Genomic DNA, 26,241 nt, shown 5'->3' with positions numbered 1-26,241 from the left:
AACTAAAGATGAGCCCATGCAAATTGGCCGTTCCCGTTTAACTCCTGCTGAGCGCCGAAGACGTCTCTCCGAGTCTCTCTGTCTTTATTGTGCAGCTCCGTCTCACACCATTAATGCTTGTCCCAAACGTCCGGGACTCCAGACCCTAGCTCGCCAAGGAGAGGGCCGGCTAGGAGTAATGATCTCCTCTCCATCCCCTCAAGATTGTAATCTCCCAGTCTCGCTTCAAGTTGCTCAACGTTATCAGAACGTCATTGCCCTCCTTGATTCCGGAGCAGCTGGGAACTTTATTACCGAAGCCTATGTTAAACGGTGGTCCCTACCCACCGAGAGACTTCCTTCGTCCTTTTCCTTAACTGCCGTGGATGGCAGTAAAATTTTTGATACAGTTATTTCTCTAAGGACTCTACCAGTTCGTCTGAGAGTGGGAGTTCTTCATTCCGAACTTATTTCACTTTTAGTGATTCCAAGCGCCACACATCCTGTGGTCCTGGGCCTTCCATGGCTCCGTCTTCACAATCCTACAATTGATTGGACGACTACGCAAATTCTGGCATGGGGTTCCTCCTGTGCTGAGACATGTTTGTTTAAAGTGTTGCCTGTCTGTTCTTCCTCCCCCAGGTCGTCTGATGTTCCACCTCCTCCATATCAAGATTTCACGGATGTGTTCAGTAAAGCTTCTGCTGATATCCTTCCTCCTCATAGAGAATGGGACTGCCCGATTGATCTCGTTCCAGGGAAGGTTCCACCTCGAGGCCGAACTTATCCGTTGTCTCTGCCTGAGACGCATTCTATGGAGGAATACATTAAAGAGAACCTAGCAAAGGGGTTCATTCGACCTTCTTCTTCTCCAGCCGGCGCAGGCTTCTTCTTTGTAAAAAAGAAAGATGGTGGTCTGCGGCCGTGCATCGACTACAGAGGTTTGAACGACATTACCATCAAGAACCGCTATCCTTTACCCCTGATTACTGAGCTCTTTGACAGAGTTAGCGGAGCTACCATCTTTACAAAGCTGGACTTGAGAGGTGCATACAATCTCATCCGGATCCGTGAGGGTGACGAGTGGAAGACCGCATTTAACACCCGTGATGGACATTATGAGTACCTCGTCATGCCCTTCGGATTGAGCAATGCTCCAGCTGTCTTCCAGCATTTCGTCAATGAGATCTTCAGAGACATTCTATACCGTCATGTCGTGGTCTATCTAGATGATATCCTCATTTTTGCCAACAATTTAGAGGAACATCGTTTTTGGGTAAAGGAGGATCTGTCCCGTCTCCGTGTCAATCATCTCTACTGCAAATTAGAGAAATGCGTCTTTGAAGTCAAGTCCATTCCGTTTCTAGGGTACATTGTGTCCGGTTCCGGACTAGAGATGGATCCTGAGAAACTACAAGCAATCCTGAATTGGCCGGTACCCTTAACCCTCAAAGGGGTCCAGAGGTTCTTAGGGTTCGCCAATTATTACCGAAAGTTTATACGAGACTTTGCCACCATTGTGGCGCCTATTACTGCTTTCACCAAGAAGGGTGCTAACCCGTCTAAGTGGTCTGAAGAAGCCATGCAAGCTTTTCATCTTTTGAAACAGAGGTTCATCTCTGCGCCTGTCCTGAAACAGCCTGACATCGACTCTCCTTTTATCTTAGAGGTGGATGCCTCCTCCGTTGGAGTAGGAGCGGTGTTATCTCAGAGGGCTAAAGATGGCCATTTACATCCTTGCAGTTTCTTCTCCCGGAAGTTCTCCACAGCGGAGCGCAACTATGCCATTGGCGACCAGGAGTTGCTAGCCATCAAGCTCGGTCTAGAGGAGTGGAGATATCTGTTGGAGGGAGCTTCTCATTCAATCACCATACTTACAGACCACAAGAACCTTCTATATCTAAAAGGCGCACAATGTCTCAACCCTCGTCAGGCCAGATGGGCACTTTTCTTTTCCAGATTCGACTTTAAACTCCAGTTCTGTCCGGGCTCTCAGAATCGCAAGGCCGATGCCCTTTCCCGCTCATGGGAGCAAGAAAATGAGTCAGAGTCTTCAGACAAGCATCCTATTATAAATCCGTTGGCATTCTCCACGGTAGGGATGGACTCTACGCCCCCATCAGGGAAAAGTTTTGTGAAGCCGACACTAAGGAAGAAGCTCATGCATTGGGCCCATGCTTCCCGCTTTGCCGGACATACAGGTATCCAAAAAACCCTGGAGTTTATCTCTAGGTCCTATTGGTGGCCAACTCTGAAAAAGGACGTTTTGGAGTTTATTGCATCTTGCCCAAAGTGTGCCCAACATAAAGTATCCCGCCAGTCGCCTGCGGGGCAACTGGTTCCACTATCTGTTCCCCGTCGACCATGGACCCATTTGTCGATGGATTTTATTACAGATTTGCCCATGTGCAACAAGTTCAATACCATCTGGGTGGTAGTTGACCGGTTCACCAAGATGGCACACTTCATTCCTCTCACCGGTCTTCCGTCAGCTTCCAAGTTGGCTCAAGTATTCATACAAGAGATCTTCCGACTCCACGGTCTTCCAGAAGAAATTATCTCAGATCGAGGAGTTCAATTCACAGCCAAATTCTGGCGAAGTTTATGTCAAGTCCTCCAAGTCAAGCTAAAGTTTTCCACGGCTTACCATCCTCAGACCAATGGTCAAACTGAGAGGGTGAATCAGGACTTGGAGTCCTTCCTCCGCATCTATGTGTCCTCCTCTCAAGATGACTGGGTTCAATTACTTCCCTGGGCCGAGTTCTGTCATAACAACCAGTATCATTCTTCATCTTCTTCAACACCATTCTTCACCAACTTTGGATTCCACCCTAAAGTCCCTGAGTTCCAACCGCTTCCAGCAACTTCTGTTCCCGCAGTGGATATCACCTTGCATCAGTTTGCCAATATCTGGAAGAGCGTACGATCAGCTCTGCTCAAGGCATCGTTCAGGTACAAGAAGTTTGCGGATAAGAAGCGTCGAGCAGTTCCTGCTCTCAAGGTGGGTGATCGGGTATGGTTATCCACGAAGAATTTGAGGTTGAGAGTTCCCAGTATGAAGTTTGCACCTCGCTTCATCGGTCCTTTTAAAATTGATCAAGTCATCAATCCTGTTGCTTACAGACTCCAGTTACCTCCTTTCTTAAAAATACCCAGGACATTCCATGTTTCCCTGTTGAAACCGCTAATCTTGAATCGGTTTCATTCCTCACTTCCTCCAACTCCGAAAGTCCAAACTCAACGAGGCGTTGAGTATGAAGTGGCCAAGATCCTGGACTCACGTCACCGTTACGGTCAACTTCAGTATCTTATTGACTGGAAGGGTTATGGCCCTGAGGAACGTTCATGGACCAATGCTTCTGATGTCCATGCTCCTGCCTTGGTCCGGAGATTCCATTCCGAGTTTCCTCAAAAGCCAAAGAAGTGTCCTGGGGCCACTCCTAAAGGGGGGGTGCTGTCACGATCCGGGTATCTGGACGCCATTTCTTACCCATCAGATGCCTCCTAAGGCTGGCTCAGCGCTCCAGGACCGGATCCCATCTGTTATCCTGATGTGCATATTCCCGCATCCTCTCCTGTCTCTCTGGACGCTGTCACAGTAACGCCTTATACATCTGGCATGGCGTCTCCCGCGGCCTCCGCCGCCGTTCCTGAGCTTCTGCATTCAGAGTGGCGATTACGTCAGCCGCGGCCTCCGCTGTGTCCGCGTGGTTGGATGTGCACCTGTCAGCCTGGCGTCTCCTGTCTCCGGTGGCCGGCGCCGCCATTACTGTTTTCCAGACCACATGGATTACAAACCAAACTTCCCTCCAAGTGTCTGCATGGGCGCAGCCATCTTGGATTCTGTCATCTGATCATATTCACCAATCTGCTGTCTGTATTATTAATTTGCATAATTGCCTAGCCAATGCCTTCCTTGCTGCAGGTATAAATAGGTTGTGCCTGAGCAAGGAAGGCGTCAGTGCTTTGGTTGTCAAACCTAGTTCCAGTTTGTCTCTCTCCTGTGATTGTCTTCCAGGTTCCAGCTCCTGTCTCCAGACTTCTGCTATAGAGACCCGCACCAGCATTCCATCTGCGGTGTAGCCTGACTCTCCGATCCATTCTGGACTCACCTGTTTCCAGCTACAACATCACCTGCTTCCAGCTCAGCTTCCAGCAGTGTACAGCTTCTCTTAAAGGGCCGGTGTCCTTTCTGCAGTTTACCACTCTCCACCGGTATTATTATTTCTCCGCTCTCAAATTCTACATTTCATCTATATTGCATCGCTCTCAAGCTTTATTTATTATTTAACTGGTTCCAGCCAGTATCCACTCCGTGCCAACACCTGTCTGGTTCTAACCAGTACCCACAGCAGCATTTTATCTACAGCAGTCCAGCTTTCCCTGGAACACCAGCTGGTACGACCCTGGGCTTTCCTCATTGCTACAGTTGAGCCTGGTAAGGACTTTCCAACTTGCAGATAATAAGAACTGTCTCATACCACCAGAGCTCTGTGGCCCCTGCCACCCTGTAGTACCCAGGAACTGTATTATTATTTCTCTGCTGATTTTTATGTTTCTTTTTACTGCTACTGTGATGCATGGAGTTTGTCATAAATAAATATCATTGACTTTTACTCAAGTTGTCGTGGTCACGCCTTCGGGCAGTTTCTCTTCGTGTTACTTACATGTCCAGGGGTCTGATACAACCTCCCAGGTTCCGGTACATCTCAGCCCCTACAACTGAGGCTGCCTTCCGTCAGCTCAGGCCCTCAGTTGTGACAATCCCCCACTGAGTACAGTTTTATGATCGTTTTGAAGTGGCTTGTGCCCTGAGCAGGAATGGATGGAGTACGGGTCACTGTGGACACCAATAGAGGTGCCGCTGTCCATTAGGAGGGAGATGCTGAAGAACCCTGCCGGATGGAAGAGCCCTGGTGTTGTTGAGTATGGTGAGGAGGTGGTCCTACCCTTGAGCACTAATGGAGAGTCTTATTGAGTTGGTATTGATGACCGCAGAAGAACTGACAACAGTGACAGCTGCTTACGGAGAGTTGTACATCATACAGGGTATATTCACCAACATTAAGAGGTAATACATTCTGGTATAAACAGTAACATCAAGAATGTAACGGAGTAATAACTTATTTCCCATGCTGCAATCTTGTGAGCAGGGCCCCATTACATCTCTGTCTGTTACTACCCAGTCTTGTTTTATTACTGTTCTGTAAGCAGAGCTGGCCCTAACCAATATGATGCCCTAGGCAAGATTTTAGCTGGTGCCCCCTAGCACCACCACTGGTTCCGCCTCTGACCTTGCACCTCTTTCCCAGCACCATCACCCTCACCCATAGCAGTCCTTATTTTGGTGTTTGTACCCCCTATATTTTAAATAGGAACAGTTCGCACATTTGGCCCAAAAAGGGGTGTTTTTTTGCTGGCAAGAGGCATGGCCACACAATAGTAACCCCAATTCCAATTACGCCACACAATACTGCAACTTTATTCACATTTGATCATGTGATAGTGTCCATAATTCATATTACTCCTCACAGTAGAGCCCCTTATTCACATTATATCACACTGAATTGCTCCTTATTCACATTACACCACACCATATTGCTCTTTATTTACATTAGACGACACAGTAGTGCCCTTTCTATACGCAACGCCACATAGTAGAGCACCTTATACACATAATGCCACACATTAGTAATGCATTTATACACATAATTCCACACAGTAATGCACCTTACACATATGAGACAAATTATTAATGTCCTTATAGACATAATGCGCCTTACACATTATGACAACCTTTATTAATGCCTATTTACACATAATGTCCCTTACACATATGCCGTACATTATTAATGCCCTTATACACATAATGACACACATAGTGCCCCCTACACATTTGCTGCACATTATTAGTGCCCCTATACACATAATGACACACATACAGTAGTACCCTGTTACACATATGCCGCACATTATTAATGTCCTTATACACATAATGACACACATAGTGCCCCCTACACATATGTTGCACATTATTAATGCATTTTTACATGACACACATAATGCTCCTTACACATATTCTGAACACTACTGCACAACCAACCCACTCACATGCACACAGCACTCACACTGCCACTAACACTGTGACCTCTGCCTCTGCTTGGATACAGAAGTGTCCTCATAAATCTTGCCTCAATGCTAACGTCGGGCACCTTTTTTTTATGAAAATGCATCTTATTTGCATTGCTATGTGGCTAGGATGCACAAGCAGCTTCTGCTGATTAAAATGATATGCAGCATGCCTATATACTGTGTGAGACTGTGGCTGTATCTGCATATGAAATGCTACACACAGAATATAGGCATGCCGCATATCATTTTAATCAGCAGAAGCTGCTGATGCCCCTAGGCATATCAAATACCCTAGGCAATTGCCTAGTTTGCCTATGCCTATGGCCGGCTCTGTCTGTAAGTACTGGTGCGATATAAGTAACTGTTAATAAACAATGTTGTGGGATTCTTATTGTTGATCAGCATTCAATATCAGATCAAACAAATAAGCAAAAGGTTCATTCATCCTTACAGTGTTTGTTACTGTGTTGGTTTGTTGGGAAGGGTGTACAGCCCATCACATAGGTCATACTGTAGGTGTTTCCCATGAAGAACCCTCGTGCTGGTGGCTACCCCTTTACTAAGCAAAAGACTTTGGTATAGGCAAGAGATTAAATATACAGATAAACAAGGCGAACCAGTTTTGTGTGGTCCTAACTGCAACACCAATATATGTGAGCAGGTGTTACACAGTATATGTTAAACATAGCCCATAAGCTGAGCCACAGGGGTATATTTAGGTGTAATGTCCCCATCTTGTAGGCATGCCGAGCCCAGAGTCTATGTCTTTGGACAGAGACTTCCTGGCAGGAGTTCCGGCAGCCAGTCTGAGTAAACTTCAGCTTGCTCAGATGGGCGAGTGCTGCAAACACCGTGACTGATGGAGATTCGATGTTACGTCTCCTAGGTGTCTTTTCCCCACAGACGCCTCCTGCAGCATTATCATATTAGTTGTACGGTATTGCAGAGCTGCTTCCCTGTGTCTGTGCAATACCGTACATCTCTGAATCAGGCCCTCTGCAGGGTGCAGGGGCTCAATTGGAGGGAATGCACAGTACCAAAAAGAACGCCCCACTACATCTGACAGGCCCTTTGTGTTTTGCTTTTAATATCATTTAACATTTCTGAATTAAACATCCCGAGAAGCAACGGCTTAGAAAAGTCACTACTTAAACAAGATAAAAGAATGCGGGCGGGTGCACACTCCAAACATTACTAGTCAGAATAATTGTAATATATGGGTATGCCCTGGACTTGGACCTTAGGAATGTTAGGGACCTACATAATGAGGTCACCTGGACATGGTGGGTAGACCCATATTTTTGGCCAAAGTAATGCAAACAACCTCAATTTTACTTGATATTAAATTGCAGAACTTATTACAATTATTTTGATTAGTAATCTATGGAGTGTGCACCTGCATACTCTTTTTTTTCTTCCTGGGAGCCAGCTGAGATGCAGGGAGAAATAATTTATGGTCGAGTTTTAGGCTGCCTAAGGGTGTTTAGATGCACATCTTCCACACCCCATGTGCACGACTATGGTTTCCTTGCTGATCTGCATTTGTTTGAAATTATGCAAACACTTACTTTCTGTACGTGGCCTATGTTAAAACACCCTTTCCCTGCCCCCATTGGGCCCTTCCAACTGCAAGCAAGCATAAGTGCCAGAACTGCACAAGTCTGCATACAATAGGTGCATGTGCTGCATCGTCTTTCTGTACATGTACAGATAGATCCCACACAAGAGACATAGAGCTCACTCTGCACCGGCCCCCAACTGCTTTCCACCATTAGGCTAAATCTGCCATATTTATTAAATACATCGCTTTTCCTTCTGATAAGCTAAGTCATGAATATTATATCAGCAGGCAAAGTTCTTCATTTTCATCACTCTGGAATATGAAACAAATAAATACAATTGTGTGCAGTCATCAAGGTTCCAGGGCAACGGAAAAAAACATCTCAGTTCAATCATATAAACATAGCTGAAAGCAAGAAACACATGCTGGAGAATGTATGAAAGTCACGTGGGGGGGACGGGGACCGTGAATCATATCACCATATGTCACTTTTGTTGTTATCATTATTCTTTTGTGCACAAGTATTTGCTACTTCTATTTATATCTTACATGGAATATTTCACAAATCTGTTGCACAATTACCTACAAAGGAGAAACAATCAAGATCAACCAATCATATTCTATATGTCATTCCAGGTACAGTTCAAAAAATGAAAACGACTAATTTGTTCCTATGGGTTACAGCATTCTTACGTGTTTTTAAACAATAGATTTCTGTCTCTGCCTCTTATGTCTTACCCCAGAATTTTATAAAAACTGAAAGATATAGAGTGGAATTCAATTAGGTTCAAAGGGGGTGGATTAGCCGTTGCCGCTGCGTTTCTAAGCCGGCAGTGTCAGCCCGATCCGCCCCCTTCACCTGGACATCTTAATGCTGCATTTGCCATAGGCATGTACAAATGTCCTGTAAGTGACAGTGGAATAGCCCAATTTCACATTTTATTAATGCTTCACCTGCAATCACGTGGGAGACTTCACTGTGGTGACCATCAAACTATGCCAGTGGCATCAAAGTTGCCCAGTGTAGAAATTATTGGTATATTAGGGTATATTATGAGTTATGCTCTTTTGATGTTACATTGTCATTTTGCCACACACAGAACAATAGAATGTTATTCAGGAAGCCTGAGAGGGGGGCTTATATAGTTAAAAAAAAAATGTATATCCCTTATGATATCCTGTGAGCAGGATAAAGCAATTACCTTGACAGGACTTTGGTAAACAAACCCTTTCATCTATGTCTGCATATAGTGAGGATGCCTAGCTGTCTCCCAAAACAGTAAACAAATGGCCACCTGACTAAAAGGATATTCAGACTATAAGAAGAGTTCAATGCAACATTTTTTTCTGTTTCTGACTAAAATTTATATTTCTTCCATAGCTTTTTGTCCCCAAAATCATAGAAAATATACTTGAAGTCTGTGCACTGGTCTGTTGTGATTTAGCAGTCACTAGGACATACAGTATGGCTCAGGAGAAATTAGGTCTCTAACCAATCACACATCCCAGGACCATCTTGCTTACACTCATTTTATAACTTACATCACATAGATTAATGGGAACATACCATATTTCATGCAGCTATTACACATGGGAAATTACAGAATGTACAATTATTTGTACTAAAGGGCCCCATACGCTAGAACAATTGCCCGATTTCAGCCCAATTCGGGCATTCGCCCCAATATATTGGCTGAAATCGGGCATTTTGGCTGAGTATCCGATCTGATGCGTGGCCCCGTGAGCATCGGATCAGATCCTCCAGATTGTATGTGCTGCACATTCAATCTGGTCCAACCCCGCCTAGGATCGCCCAAGATGCATCATATGCAAAAGTACAGCATACGATGTATCTCGGGCGATCCTGCCAGCCGGGAGGCTGCCGGAGTGATCGCCAGCGATAGCCTGCGTCATGTCAGATGGACATGTCGCAGTAGTGTATGGGGCCCTTTAGGTTAAAAGTTATGTGGGCAGTCCTGGTATGGATCCTGGATTAATTAAAAAGCCAACCAGTCATCAGTAACTTGGTTGTGACATCACTTATGAGGTGGGGGTACAGGTCATAATAGGTATGGAGCCTTTTGTTTTGGGTCAGACTTGGGAGATCATTTCTGAGTTGAAGCATGGACCTGCATTTTCCTGCCATTTCTCCCAGCCTCAGAATAAATGTGGCATCCCAGTCCTGAGGGATACCCCTTTTATGGAAACATAGGAAAGGGTTACAAGCTGTGGCTTGGCTGTGTCACTTGTGAACTTAATGAACTGTGACAGTCTGGGATTCTGCAATTGCAGCCTGGGTGCTAGGCAACCGAGACTGTGCACAACGGAAGCAATCCGGAGAGTATTGAGACCCAGGAGAATCTGACTGTGCCTGAGAGGAGCACGGGAAAAAGGAGAGAGGATTTATAGGCTGCAGAGGGGGATGTGACGCCAGACGCCAGTGGGATGTGTGCTGAGAAAGCCTGCATCTGCCGCAGTGTTACAGAGTGCCTGTGAGATTCAAGCAGTGATCAGCGTGGTTTGAAGTAAACATTCCACATGCTGTGATTTACTGCAGCTCAGAGGAGACAGCAATAGCTCTTGTGCACAGAGGAGAAGCAGCGCTGCAAGGTGAGACAACGGAGTTCATGTGGGGTGGCCCCCTGAGTAAACAGATCATCACTACAGTCATAGGACACGTGAGTCTGGCTAAGTTAGCCACTGAGTTCTGGAGTAGCCTAACGACTGGGACAGTCTCATACACTATACTAAACAGTCCGGGTGTAAAGACCCATAATTAGCCTCTGAAGAAGAGTGAAGTAATATAAAGGCCCCCTCTGCCCCTCCATAGACTACAAGGCTGGCAGACTATATAAGAGAGAGACTCTGGTCATGAATGACTGAACACTGCCTTACAAGCTAAATCACTGCTATCTCAGTGAAACTGACATTGATTAGACATTGAGCATTTAGAAGTGATCCTTCACACTGCGGCACCACCTGGGAACAAATAGAAATTAACAAGACTATATCCCTCATACAGAGAGGAAATCCAGCAGACTTCCAGTTTGGGATCTCCACTTTAAATAGTGATCTGTTGGGGCTCCTGCTAGATACAGCAATTGGTGACATTTCCACTATACTTGCCAGTCCCTACATATTATATGGAAATCAAGCTTTATCAAAGAATTGCAATCTTAAAATCCTGTGCACAGGTATAAAATCAACATTTGGACACTATTCAGGTTATGTGTGTTCGGGTACCCGATGCTAATGTTTATACAGTAATTAAGCATAGTTGTGATAATTGATTAGTGTCTTGTTTGAAGTCTATTGTTGAAAGGTATTAAAATCACTTAACAGGCTTGATAAAGGGTCACAGAGTTGGGCCCTGCCTAAAGGTCCAATAATCTGAGTCACTCAGGTAATAACCCTAGAGTGGTTGTGCCTATTACTGATTTATGCAGATAACGGTTGGTAAGTTATATACAAGTTGTCATTAAGGTGAAAGAAAGACAGTATCAGGCAACAAGTAATCATATGCAAAGTTTGTGCTTAAAGTTGTCATTGTTGTGACCCCGTGTATTATACTGAGTACCTACTGTGCTAGTGTACAGACTATATCGCATGCACTGGTTCTTGAAATAAATACACATGCATTATTAATGAACGTTGTTTTTCATATTCCATAGTGTGTTACTCATACCTTCAGACCTCTCCGCGAAGAGAATAGGAGTATCATCGTGAAGCTGATTTCTGGTAAGCACATTGCCATAAGGGGCTAACCTGAGGGTACCACATAAGCTGTGTGTAATTTATCTCCTTCTTATTTGAAATGGCAAAACAAGTTTTTCTATGTAATCTTTTTCATTTATACTAGTTTAGTAACTAAGCATTGTACTTTCTTTTGTAAATACAGTGTTCCTATATTAGTCTATTTTCCGATATTCTCCAGATCCCAGTCCTATAGAAGGTTGGTCACACCGGTTTCACCAGGGTGCGATTTGTGCAACACAGAATTCTCTCTGGTCTTCATTGTCCTGGCTGATGATTCTGCATCACTCATTTGTTTTTGATTGCTCATTTTTCCCAATAAAAATGATCTAGGTTTAAACTATGACATCATATGAACTATGGAAAACTGGACCACTCCTGTACTGGTACAATATTTAATTTTTTTTTTTGACGTCTATGACATGGTCATCTCTTACATTGCAGAGATTGCTCTGTAGTGGGGAGTTCAGGTGTGCGTCTTGAGACCATTAAGACAAAGCGGTTCAAAGCCAACGTGTTTTGACACTTGCTTCACTGGTGCATCGTAAATGGCCACCACTGTTAAGATAATAAATGCAAAAAAAAACCACAAAACTTTTGGTAGTTCCCCTTTAAAGCAATCCCTCTAATAGCTGTGTAGTGTCCTGTTCTTTGAAATACATGTGTGTGTGCATAGAATACTTCTTTGCCTTATTCAGCTGTTTTGCTGTTGGATGACGTCAACATCCTGAATGAGAGCACAGAGAGACTGGCTGGGATCCTGGGGGGTTCCCATTAGTAAGAGGTGCTTACTGACAATATGTTCTTGCTTATTAGTTATTTTTTAAGTACAACACCAACCCAACAGTCTCTCTGTCCTTCATTAACCGATTTATAGTGTTTGGTGTGTGTATATGTGCTAACTGGGCAGGGCATGACTACATATATAATACATCACGAGGGGTATATAAATTTAGCTGTGTAAAACAAGATAGCAGAAGCATAAATCTAAAGTTAAATTTTTTGTTTTATGTGACACAAAAAGCTGCAAGGGTGATTTACACACTGGAAAAATTTAGTGTTACGCAGCATGATCGTTTTTGTCAAAATGTTCCAATTTTCCCCAGCCACAATATACAATTGTGCAACCCTATTCCGCACAGATGCGTTCAGCGGCAAATGGAGGATTTCTACAGGGGAGTTTCCAAATGAAGTCCACCATCTCCCACTCTGCTGATGATGAAGTGTTATGATATAGGGCAGCGGTGGCCAACCTGTGGCTCTTGAGCCACATGCGGCTCTTTCTTTCTTCAAATGTGGCTCCTAACACACAAAGTCACATGACCACAACAGATCCGGTAACCCCTGCTCTCCAGAGAAACACGCAGCAGCACTACAGGGACTTAGAACTGAGGGAGCCAGATACTAGAGATGAGACACCCACCAGCAAACGGAGGACACATAATGGGCTGCTGCAGTGGCATGAACTGGAGGAAGCTGAAGTGACACATGAGGGTGCTGGCTGAAGTGACACATGAGGGTGCTGGCTGGAGTGACAGGAGGGTGCTGGCTGAAGTGACACATGAGGGTGCTGGCTGAAGTGACACATGAGGGTGCTGGCTGAAGTGACACAGGAGGGTGCTGGCTGGAGTGACAGGAGGGTGCTGGCTGAAGTGACACATGAGGGTGCTGGCTGAAGTGACACAGGAGAGTGCTGGCTGAAGTGACACAGGAGGGTGCTGGCTGAAGTGACACATGAGGGTGCTGGCTGAAGTGACACAGGAGAGTGCTGGCTGAAGTGACACAGGAGGGTGCTGGCTGAAGTGACACATGAGGGTGCTGGCTGAAGTGACACATGAGGGTGCTGGCTGAAGTGACACATGAGGGTGCTGGCTGAAGTGACACATGAGGGTGCTGGCTGGAGTGACAGGAGGGTGCTGGCTGAAGTGACACATGAGGGTGCTGGCTGAAGTGACACAGGAGAGTGCTGGCTGAAGTGACACAGGAGAGTGCTGGCTGAAGTGACACATGAGGGTGCTGGCTGAAGTGACACATGAGGGTGCTGGCTGAAGTGACACAGGAGGGTGCTGGCTGGAGTGACAGGAGGGTGCTGGCTGAAGTGACACATGAGGGTGCTGGCTGAAGTGACACAGGAGAGTGCTGGCTGAAGTGACACATGAGGGTGCTGGCTGAAGTGACACATGAGGGTGCTGGCTGAAGTGACACAGGAGAGTGCTGGCTGAAGTGACACATGAGGGTGCTGGCTGAAGTGACACATGAGGGTGCTGGCTGAAGTGACACAGGAGGGTGCTGGCTGAAGTGACACATGAGGGTGCTGGCTGAAGTGACACAGGAGGGTGCTGGCTGGAGTGACAGGAGGGTGCTGGCTGAAGTGACACATGAGGGTGCTGGCTGAAGTGACACAGGAGAGTGCTGGCTGAAGTGACACATGAGGGTGCTGGCTGAAGTGACACATGAGGGTGCTGGCTGAAGTGACACAGGAGAGTGCTGGCTGAAGTGACACATGAGGGTGCTGGCTGGAGTGACAAGAGGGTGCTGGCTGAAGTGACACATGAGGGTGCTGGCTGAAGTGACACAGGAGAGTGCTGGCTGAAGTGACACATGAGGGTGCTGGCTGAAGTGACATATGAGGGTGCTGGCTGAAGTGACACATGAGGGTGCTGGCTGAAGTGACACATGAGGGTGCTGGCTGAAGTGACACATGAGGGTGCTGGCTGGAGTGACAAGAGGGTGCTGGCTGAAGTGACACATGAGGGTGCTGGCTGAAGTGACACAGGAGAGTGCTGGCTGAAGTGACACATGAGGGTGCTGGCTGAAGTGACACATGAGGGTGCTGGCTGAAGTGACACAGGAGAGTGCTGGCTGAAGTGACACATGAGGGTGCTGGCTGGAGTGACAAGAGGGTGCTGGCTGAAGTGACACATGAGGGTGCTGGCTGAAGTGACACAGGAGAGTGCTGGCTGAAGTGACACATGAGGGTGCTGGCTGAAGTGACACATGAGGGTGCTGGCTGAAGTGACACATGAGGGTGCTGGCTGAAGTGACACAGGAGAGTGCTGGCTGAAGTGACACATGAGGGTGCTGGCTGAAGTGACACATGAGGGTGCTGGCTGAAGTGACACAGGAGAGTGCTGGCTGAAGTGACACATGAGGGTGCTGGCTGAAGTGACACATGAGGGTGCTGGCTGAAGTGACAGGAGGGTGCTGGCTGGAGTGACACATGAGGGTGCTGGCTGAAGTGACACATGAGGGTGCTGGCTGAAGTGACACAGGAGAGTGCTGGCTGAAGTGACACATGAGGGTGCTGGCTGAAGTGACACATGAGGGTGCTGGCTGGAGTGACAGGAGGGTGCTGGCTGAAGTGACACATGAGGGTGCTGGCTGAAGTGACACATGAGGGTGCTGGCTGAAGTGACACATGAGGGTGCTGGCTGAAGTGACACATGAGGGTGCTGGCTGAAGTGACACATGAGGGTGCTGGCTGAAGTGACACATGAGGGTGCTGGCTGGAGTGACAGGAGGGTGCTGGTTGGAGTGACAAGAGGGTGCTGTTTGGAGTGACACATGGGGGAGCTGAAGTGTATTATGAGAATCTGGATTTTTCAATATATTTTATGTGGATCTGGCTTTTACAATTATTTTATGTGGAAGTGGCTTTTTCAATGTATTTTATGTTGGCTTTGGCTTTTTCAATGTATTTTATACCGGGGTCGTGGCCTAGAAGGCACTAGGCCACACCCCATTTTTGCATGTGTGCCTTCGGCTCGATGTCGGCTCTTTGACGTACCAAACACACTTTTTTTGGCTCTTTGTCTCTGACTGGTTGGCCACCCCTGATATAGGGCCTAATTCAGACCTGATCACTCCTCTGCAAATTTGCAGAGGTCTGCGATCAGATAGTTGCTGCCCATAGAGAGTGAAAACCCGCCCCGTGCAAGTGTGCGAATGTATGTGTACACTGTGCGAAAACCTCGCTAAACAGCGGGCATCTGCAAATCCATTCGCAACTCACTCACCATCGAATGATTTTTCCAGTCTGTGCGTAGCCCAAGACTTACTCCTACAGTGCGATAGAAACAGGCTGATTGGGCCCGGAGCTGACGTCACACACCCTCCCACACCTACGGTTTCCTGACACTCGCAGAAAATGGGCAGTTACCACCCACAAACGTCCGCTTCCTGTCAATCACCTTGAGAACACCTAGCGATCGAAATTTTTGCACCATTCTGTCGCTGTTTGTCCTGCGCATTGTGGTGCATACGCATGTGCAGTCATTTGATAATCGCCCGCTGTGCAATTTTGCACAACACCGAACAGGTCTGAATCAGGCCCTTTGTGCAGTGATATAGAGGGTAATTCAGACTTGATCGTAGCAGCAAATTTGTTTTTTGCACTGCTGCGACCAGGTAATCGCCGCCTACAGGGGAGGGGGTTAGGGCTGTGCAGGGGAGCGATCGCTTGTGCAGAGAGTTGCACAAAGAAAAAGTTTGTGCAGTCTCTGCACAGCTCAAGACTTACTCAGCCGCTGCGATGAATCTTCTTGGAGCTGACGTCAGGATCCCTCCCTGCAAACGGCCGGACACACCTGTGTTTTCTTTGTCACTCCCAGAAAACGGTGAGTTGAACCCCCGGCCGGCCTCTTCCTGTCAATCTTCTTGCATTCGCCGCTGCGAACACTTTCTTCATTCTTGTTGCAGGGCAGCAATGCGCATGCGTATTGCTGGCCGCACACAAGCGCTGTTGATACCAGATCGCACGGCTGCAAAAAACTGCAGCATGCGATCGGGTCGGAATCTACCCCCTATGTGCACTGCAGGTGGGGCAGATATAACATGTGCAGAGAGAGTTAGATTTGGGTGGGGTGTGTTCAAACTGAAATCTAAATTGCAGTGTAAAAATAAAGCAGCCAGTATTTACCTGCACAGAAACAAAATAACCCACCCAAATCTAACTCTCTCTGCACATGTTATATCTGCCCCACCTGCAGTGCACATGGGGGCTAATTCAGAGTTGATCGCAGCAGCAAATGTGTTAGCACGCAGTTGGGCAAAACCATGTGCACTGCAGGGGGGGGGGGGGGGGGGCAGATATAACATGCGCAGAGAGAGTTAGATGTTATATGTGTATTTATTTATTCATTCTTTCATTTATTTAGTGTGTGTGTGTGTGTGTGTGTGTGTGTGTGTGTGTGTGTGTGTGTGTGTGTGTGTGTGTGTGTGGATGGGGGGGGGGGGGGGGGAGTGTGGGGGGAGGTCAGGTCACTGCCTTGCCCCGGGTGACGAAAATCCTAGTTTCGGCCCTGCAGGGAAATAAGTCACTCCTCCCTGGAATGATGGCCTACTGTGTGACCCTGTGGTAGATGCTAAATCCAAGGACCTCTGACATCGCAACAATGTAACCTGCGATGGCAGGGGAGGAGCAAGGTCAGTGGGTATACAATTTCACTATCCACGTCATCACCTATACCCCTTAGAAACCAGATGGCAAGCGGAGTGAGCCAGCGAGGGTACCTAGTAGAGAGCGTCTCGCCTGCAGTGGAGCTGACATCACATGAAGATAGTTCCTCCAGTCCCCTCCCAAACACTGCATTCTAAGGTGAGTTAATATAACACCTCAGCCTCACACTGACGAAGAAATGAAGAACAGTAACTAAATATGTGTTTGGGGGGCACTGTGTATTATATAATGTGTTTGAGGGGTACTGTGGGGTCTATTCAGGCCTATCCAGGGGTCTGCACACGTGCACTGGCCATAGGGGGTGATTCCGAGTTGTTCGCTCGCTAGCTGCTTTTAGCAGCATTGCACACGCTAAGCCGCCGCCCTCTGGGAGTGTATCTTAGCTTAGCAGAATTGCGAACGAAAGATTCGCAGAATAGCGAAAATAAATTTCTTAGCAGTTTCTGAGTAGCTCGAGACTTACTCACAAATAGCGATCAGTTCAGTCAGTTTCGTTCCTGGTTTGACGTCACACACACGTCCAGCGTCTGGCCAGACACTCCCGCGTTTTTCCCTGGCACGCCTGCGTTTTTCCGCACACTCCCAGAAAACGGTCAGTTTCCGCCCAGAAACACCCACTTCCTGTCAATCACACTACGATCACTTCAACGAGGAAAAATCTTCGTTCGGGCGTGAGTAAATCTACTAAGTTTTGTGGTAAAATACTACCCGCATGCGCATTTTTGCCTTAATCGCTCCGTTGCGAAAATCGGCAACAAGTGAACAACTTGGAATGACCCCCATAGTGCGTGTGTTCGGCCCTTCACTATACAAGGTGATTGACCGCGACGGCCATCAGGGGGGTATCACAGGCTTGAGCACCCACCAGCAAAAACATAAATCAGCACCTCTGCCTATAATACATTTACCCCTTTATCTCCATCCACCTTATCTCCACCGAAGGCTTAGTAAATAGACCCATATGTTATATTTACCAGGCAAGACTGTGAGACTTTACTACTTCATGGGGTCTATTTACTAAGCTTTAGATGGAGATAAAGTGGACAGTGATAGAGTACCAGCCAATCAGCTCCTAACTGTCATTTTTCAAACCCAGCTTGTGACACGGCAGTTAGACACTGATTGGCTGGTACTTTATCTCCATCCGCTTTATCTCCATCCAAGGCTTAGTAAATAGACCCCTAAGTGAGAGACACTTTGGGGGGGTATTCAATTGTTTGAAAAGTCAGTTGGGTGTGTTTTTCCTATCTAATAGACAGGAAAAAACAGACACCCAACCGACTTTTCAAACAATTGAATTTCCCCCTTTGTGTTGCAGACTAGCTGCCAATATAGAGAAGGGCCAAGCGGTGAGATAATGTCATGTACAGGGGCTAGGCTGTTTGTTATTTTCTGTTCATGTATGTTGAATGCTGCCAGTAAAACTTCATTTTCATTTATTTACAAGAAAAGCTATGTTTGGATGCTCATTAAGCACCTTGAAACTGCACCGATACCCTTCTCTACCTCAGATCATCACAATATCTTAATCATGAGCTCACCAGCCCTGTCTTTGGGGGTCATTCAGACCTGACCGCACGCTGCTGTTTTTCCCAGCGGTGCGATCAGGTCTGAAGTGCGCCTGCACATGGGTCGCAATGCGCAGGTGCGTCGCTCCCTGGTGATGGCCGTCTTGGTGCGTTTGTCTGACCTTATTTTGCAACTCTGTACGAACACAATCGTGGTGCATGCATGCTTAGTGCAACTCAGATACAAGCACAGATGAGAAAAACACCACACGATAAAAACAAAAACACATTGGCCTCCACAGAAAACAATAAAGCAACCTGGCCCTCACAGGATTTTTTTTGTTTTTAAATTTCCACTGCTGTTTGAGAGGCCCATTCATACTAAGAGGTTCTAGAATTCTTGGCTGTGACATCTATATATTCATGTATTTGTTAACGCTTATGTAGCGCTAGCATAATTCATTGCACTTTATTTCAAAGTCGGGCTGTGGTGGATTGGGAACTAAAAGTGTCCCTGGAAAAATTTGTAGAAGGACCTCACATGGTCAGCACCAGAGATATACCGTGTAACCATGTCAGCAGCATAACCCCTCACATGTCAACGAATAAAACAGTCCCCATATGCCCATCGGCCCACTGGGAATCTGCCCTGTGGATCCCATAGCTAATCTGCCACTGGGTCTGTGCAGTTTAAATAATCAGGGTCAAGCAACCCAGTAATTCAAATTTTAATTTTAATTTTAATTTAAATTTTCAAAGTAATTTTATGCTACCCCTAATCCCTGACTTCCCTAACCCTCTTTACTGGCAGCCTGGCCCTATCCCTACCTCCCTCAGCACCCTCCCCCCCCCCATCCCCCACAGCCTAACCCTGACCGATACTTGCTTACTCTCCAGGAATGGCCGAGAGGCTTCCGAAAATCGTGTGGCACTACTGGCTACCCTGAAAATATACCAAGTCTCCCGGATGGCAGCCATGCCCGCACACCCCCCAGGAGCACACACATATATCCTCCAACGCCATGTCCAGTAATCTCAGCATAGTATAGCGGGGCCACAATAACGCAATTTTGCGGCCATGCCCCCTGCTCTCCCCCAAAGAGGATAATATTTCCCCATGCCACGCCCCCTGTGCCGCACCGTGCCCCCTGCTGCGCCGACTTGGCGTTTTTCTGGATGGTGGCTTGACACTTAAACATCAGATATCAGCCACAATCAAATCCTCATTCTTTCATCCTGAAAACATAGCCAGAATCAAGCACTTAATTCCCTCTGAAGATTTGCCAAAAGGCATACATGCATTTGTATCATCTCGATTAGACTACTGTGATGCCCTCTAAGAAATGCACCGATTACAGCTGGTACAAAACACAGCTGCCAGGCTGTTAACTAACCAGTCCCGTTACAGCCACATAACACCCATTCTTTACTCACTCCACCGGCTGCCGGTAAAATGGCGAATCGTCTTCAAGATTAGCTTGCTGACTTTCAAAGCACTACATGACCAGAGTTCAAGGTACCTGAAGCAGCTTCTGATTCCATACTGCCCTACTTGATTACTGCAATCTGTAGATGAAGGACTATTAGCAGTACCTAGAATCTCCCATAATTCATCTGGGGGTCGAGCTTTTAGCCTTGTGGCTCCAACTCTATGGAACTCAATTCCCCGTACAGTTAGAGAGGCCCCCACTCAAAAATGAACGTAACTTTCCTGTTTACTCAAGCATTTCTATAATTGTCCTTTTACTATCTCCATGCTCTCTGTATTTTATGAAAATCTTTTCTGTTCTTCATTGTTTCTGTACTGTATTATGTTAATTCTGTTGAGTGCCTTGAGTCCTATTGGAGAAAGAGCGTTACACAAATAAAATGATTATTATTACTTGTTTTTTTGGTACAACTTGTGTGTGCTGTACCCCACTGCATTCACATCACATAAGCATTATGACTCCGTAGTGAGTGATCATTTCTGAATATGATCACTCAAGTTCAAGTTAATAAACAACACTATTATACTATAGTTGTTTTTTTTGTACAAGTTGTGTGTGCCGTTCCCCATTGTGTTCATGTCACATAAGTACTGTGACTCCGCAGTGAGTGGAAATTTCTTTAAAAAAAAGTTCAAGTATAGAAAACAAATAATACTATTATGCTTTAGCCAATATGGATCATGATCAATCTATAGAGCAGGAGCAGCAACAGCAACTAGTGCCTTGGCCTCTGCCAGTCATGATAGTACTACAACATCTAGTAAAGGTTGTCCAGGGGGAAGAAAGTTTAGGAAAGGGCACATGTAATCAAAATCATTAACACTGATAAAAAAGGGGCAGAGGTGTCACATTAAAAGCCAACAAATGTATAGATTGTAAGCTTGCAAGCAGGGCCTTTCTACCACTATGTCTGTCTGTTATTAGTATTACCCAGTTTGTCCTATCACTGTTGTTTCCAATTGTAAAGCCGAATATGCTGCGCTATATTAGAAACTGTAAATAAATAAATAAATATTGTGAGCTGTGAGGGGGTCAAACTCGACTGGAAATGATTGCTATTAAGGTTAAGAATCGTAGGAGAAAAAATGCCCAAACTCTGTGATCTTAGCTTTTTTTAAATACATTAAAAAAAAAAAAAAAAATACAGATCTAAAACCAAAACCCGACAACGAATTAGAACTAAAATTTAAACCAGCAAAAGTGGGCTGATGCACAGCTCTAAAACAAATATAAATATATATACAGGGTGATTCACAAGTCGCAGTACACCCTTTTGTTTCAAAAGCTGTGCAGGAAATGGGAAATGTTGAATTTCAGCAAATTCTGATGTTGTCTGACATGTTACATGACCCCCTTTCCATTTGAAACAACTGACTTAGACTCAAGATGGCCAATTTAAAGATGGCGCCCATGTTCGGTACATACCCTAAAAGATAGCCCACCTCACCCATACCTTACTGGAGTATTCAGTTTTCCCATTTCCTGCACAGTTTTTGAAACAAAAGGGTGTACTGTGACTTTTTAATCACCCTGTGTATGTATGTATATATATATATATATATATATATATACACACACATATATATATACATATATATATATATATACATATATATATATATATATATATATATGTCAGAGACAGCAGTTTACCATGTGAAAGTAATGTGGAGGATCCAGACCAGGTTTTAGAAACAGTAGCAGACTCCCAGGTGTGTGATCAGCAGCACCTGGGATTTCCTTATATAAGGGTTTCCAGGACAGAGTCACCTTGCTCTCGACAGTGGAATAGCTACCCGAGTGATAGGCCGGGTTGTGTGGGTTAGGGTGTGTACACACGGTGAGATATTTTCTTTCAATTTTGACTATATAGTCAAAATCGAAAGAAAAGTTACTGCAGATCGCAAGGTGAAAATCACCTTGCGATACCGATTCGATCCCGATGCGCGGTCCTGCCAGGTCGGCATCGCAAGAAAAGATAGACTGTGCAGGCAAGTCAATCCTTGCTAGATCGGTGTACTATCTAGTTCATCTCACATGTCAATGACATCTCACATAAGCCAAAATCTCACATAAGCCAAAATCGTAAGCACACATAGTCCATATCTCAAGAAAAGTTAGTCAAAATCGGTGGTGCTGGGCTCCGGGGAGTTCAAGGGAAATTGCATAGTCAAAATCGGCCATAGCAAGGATCTCACCGTGTGAACACACCTTGAGACTAGGGACCACTGGAGCCTATCAAGTGTCTGCTATGCTGTGAGTACCTGTATGCTACTGCCTATAATACCGACTGTATGGAATCAACTTGCTATGTGGTGACTTGCTGTGCAAAATAAACACCGAAAGTGTTCATCTAAGTCCCCGTGTGTGTGATCCTTGTCACAATATATATATATATACACACACACACACACAAAAAAAACAACCCCTTCCTCCCCCTGAAAATCCTGCGCTGCAGACACAACCACCTCGCTGCTCAGAATTATGTAATCAGGAGCGCTGTGCACAAGCAGATTTTAGCCGACGGCCTTCATAGTAGACTCCATTCAATATTTTGGACAAAGCACCCCTCAGGCAAGAGAGTTCAGTCCATTCAGTCTAATGTCCTGATTACCCTGAGGGCTGAAGAATTGTACATAAAAATAAAACCTTAATACTTGAATCTCTTGAAAGCTCTGCAGTTACAATTGATTAAAGTAACATGGCCTTTGCTCTAATTACAGATTTAAAAAAAAAAAAAAAAACATTTTATGAGATTTCTATTTTAAAAGCTGTAACGTGACTTAGACGTTCTTAGTCAGTCAATGATAAGAGTCAATTACAGCAGAAGTGCACTTTACCAACAGATCATGACGGATAATGCCATTACAAAGCTGCTCTATCTGGAATAATTGCCACTTAACTACATCTTTTTTTTTTTCTTAATTATTAGATTTTCAACCGGAAACGAGTACACGGAATGGGCATGTAATTTAGCAAATACATTCTGAGTGTGAAGCAGCTTTTCTGTATCGAATTACCAGCCAGTAATTATGTTTCCTCAGAAACTGCACGCAGACACACAGCCTAAAGGACGATGGAAACGAATGAACAATGAAATAGATGAGCCAACAGATTTACATCACAGCCTTCTCTCCGGGACGGCTGCCAAGTAGCACAAATGTCACGCACTTCATTTAAGACACTGTAATGGATTATAATGACCATTAAGCACCTTCATTAAATATGTAAACCAGTAAATGTCATAATGACGTTTTTATTGCGCAGGATGATGGATGTGAAATAAATTGTGTAGATAAAAGATGTACTACCGTATGTCAAAATGCACAGCAGGGACTCAGTGGGGTGATATTGTGATAAAAGATATTTACCTGGCATTGTTTTATTGACTTTTTGCCAAAGAGAAATAGTCACAACTCTATTACAAGCAAACACATAATTATGGATCGCCATAAAGTTCAACTCGGGTAACATGGTCATAGATGTGATCTAATACTTGCTCGGTTCATAGACCCACTCCAAAGCTGGGTGCATAAGGAATTGGAATTTTGGTGAAAACATATATTATAAATACAAGGAGGCAAAAGAAGATGTCACTGGGCAGAACATCTGGAAGCCAGGGGCGGTTCTTGGTGCGGGCAAGCAATGCCGCAGTCACCCCACAGGCACCGCCGCCTACCCACACAACGGCTGCAGCAGACACCATGGGCTGTGTGGGCGTCCGCTGCAGCCGGCTCCAGTGACAGACACTAGAGGTCATTATTGACCTCTGGTGTCTGTGCGGTGCTGCTATGGGAGAGACGTCATGACGTCTCTCCCATAGAGAGGAGCGGCGGGCGGCCAGACAGAGCAGCAGCAGCATAGGTCGGGAAGCAGGAGCGGGGCAGTGGTATTGTTTTTTTTATTTTTGTGTGTGTTTGTAAGCGGCTACAAAGGGGCACAGCGACAGGAGGCACAACTACTGGGGGCACAGCAACAGAGGGCACAACTACTGGGGCAAAGCAACAGGGGGCACAACTACTGGGGCAAATCTACTGGGGCATAGCTATAGGGGGCACAACTACTGGGGCAAATCTACTGGGGGCATAGCTACAGGGGGCACAGCTACAGGGGGCAAATCTACTGGGGGCAAATCAACTGGGGGGCACAACTACTTGGGGCAAATCTGGGGGCACAGCTACTGGGGGCATAACTGTGGCCACACCCCTCCCCTATGAAGCCACGTCCCTATTTTTTGCCACGCGCCTCCGGCGTGCACTAACTGTTTTGCAGCGTGGGGGCGCCAGTGGAAACTCGCACTGGGCACCACAAGGTGTAGAACCGGCCCTGCTGGAAGCCCTGTATGTGTAAGGACCTGTACTGTAGATGGACAGGCAGTAATGTCCATCAAATAAGGCCTAACTACAATCCCCAATCTTGTGTGGTTGTTTCCCCTCCAGGCTTTGCAGCAGAGCACAGTAGAATCTCAATGGAAGTCTGATGGCCACACCTCCTCCCTTGTTTAGCCACACCCACTTAATGTTCTGGGGCTGGAACTTTTTATGGTGGCCCTGGTGAGGGCAGAATATCTAATGATGTGTGAGTGTCGCTAGGTGTTGAAAAACATGGGTCCATTTTAAAAATATATATATATATACTTAATTGGGAAATAGTTTAGTAAACTGTAAATGACAATCTACGTAACATATCATAAATCATGCTTTTTCTATGTGGATGATACACGTGTACTACGAAATCAGACACAAAACAGGATAGGCGGATACGGGTAGTTCCTATGCACGCCAGTAAGCCCGGGAAACCATGGGTTTACTTGAGCTTGTAGTATTACAAATACCAGCATGTTCATCCCTTTAATGGCGAGTTGGGCATTCTGGGATCTATAACTCACAAGGGGAAAAAGATACATTTTTATGTTATTGATCTCTCCCAGCCGACCCGAGACAGGATCTCACAGCAGCCTCTAGCATAGGCCCTCTGCTTCTCCAAATGATTACCATGGAGCCTGCTTTGAATATCTTCCCAATCTGACAGCCATTATGATACTCAATAAATACGTAGTTGAGACAAAGTCGGGATGCCGTGATGCTACTGCGATGTGGACGCATGTGCAGTTTTACTCCCTTACAGTGCATCACAATACTCATTTGTGCGACTTACTGTACTATAGTAGTTACATCTAGTGATGATCGGCCATCTTTGTTGCATAGCACAGCGTCCTAACAATAGTGAACATGAATTCATCTCATTTTAATGAAAGGTGTGTGTGTGTGTGTGTGTGTGTGTGTGTGTGTGTGTGTGTGTGTGTGTGTGTGTGTGTGTGTGTGTGTGTGTGTCTTTACACAGTCGGAGGTATGTATACCAGAATGCGTCATGTTGTCCAAGCTGCCACAGTAATGTACAATGTCTATAGCTGTTGGAGTACAGTCCATTTCGGTGGCATAGAATAGAAACAAAGGTTGGGGAGAGGTGCGGAGCCATGCAGTGACAATGGTGACCATGGATTCATCTTGTTTTATTGAATGCTGTAAGTGCATCTTTACACCACCGCAGTTATATGTAAAGCTGCTATAGACAATGTTTATACTTGGTTTAATGTCCAAGCCATCTCTGGCATTGCATAAAGATGAAGGGTGAATTTGTGTCTTGACTACCAAATATTACAGGACGTTTTGACCTGTCGCCATTTTAAATGTCGGTATTTTGACCTTGTCGGTATGTTAAATGTCGGTATTTTGACCTTGTTGGTGTTTTGACCTTGTCGGGATTGTGACTGTCGGTCAATTGTTGTCAGTATTTTGACCATCGGAATTTTGATTGTAGGTATTTCATACTAAATCCCCATAAGCGGGGAACCTATAAAGATACCTTGATAGGAGATTACCACATTAAGTTAATGTAAGCAAAAGGTGAGAAGCTTCTATCAGTCATCGCTGTATGAGTTAGCTGCATGAGAATGGTGAGAATACAAAAATGGTGCCGGGCCTCCTATGGGCGCAACCAGACTGCGCCGGCAGGAGGCTACCCTATTTTTAGCAATCACGTTGAAATTGTGGAGTGACCGCAGCCTTGCACTGCGATGGGCGGCCCCCAGAATGCGATCAAAAGGATTGCATGTTCTGCTACTTAGCTGAATCAGGTCCTTAATCCTTTACCACACACTCAGATGTAGCTCTGAATCCATGACTAAAATGACAGTGTTGGGCGTGTGATGGACAAGGTGCTGTGTGAGGACAGAAAAAAGTTTTAGTTACCTTCCTTTTAAACACCCTGTACACAGACCCCTATATCACCTGGAATGCACAACAGTATCAAAACTGGCGTATCTATAAACCTCCTAATGATAGTGTGTGGACCCTTATT

At 45.6% G+C, this 26,241-nt stretch overlaps 1 long non-coding RNA gene across 1 annotated transcript in view; it reads left to right on the top strand.

Moving 5' to 3' along the window:
• Positions 1–23,112, top strand: part of LOC134966048 (uncharacterized) — a 33,064-nt gene extending 9,952 nt beyond the window's left edge. The window contains exons 3-4 of the long non-coding RNA XR_010188612.1: positions 11,344–11,410; positions 22,926–23,112. This is a non-coding gene — a long non-coding RNA (uncharacterized LOC134966048). The remainder of the gene's footprint in view (positions 1–11,343; positions 11,411–22,925) is intronic.
• The last annotated feature ends 3,129 nt before the right edge of the window (positions 23,113–26,241 follow it).

This window comes from Pseudophryne corroboree, chromosome 1 (assembly GCF_028390025.1).
Source record: "Pseudophryne corroboree isolate aPseCor3 chromosome 1, aPseCor3.hap2, whole genome shotgun sequence".
Lineage (NCBI taxonomy): Eukaryota > Metazoa > Chordata > Amphibia > Anura > Myobatrachidae > Pseudophryne > Pseudophryne corroboree.
The sequence above is the reverse complement of the archived record's forward strand: the minus strand, read 5'-3'. Positions and strand labels throughout refer to the sequence as shown.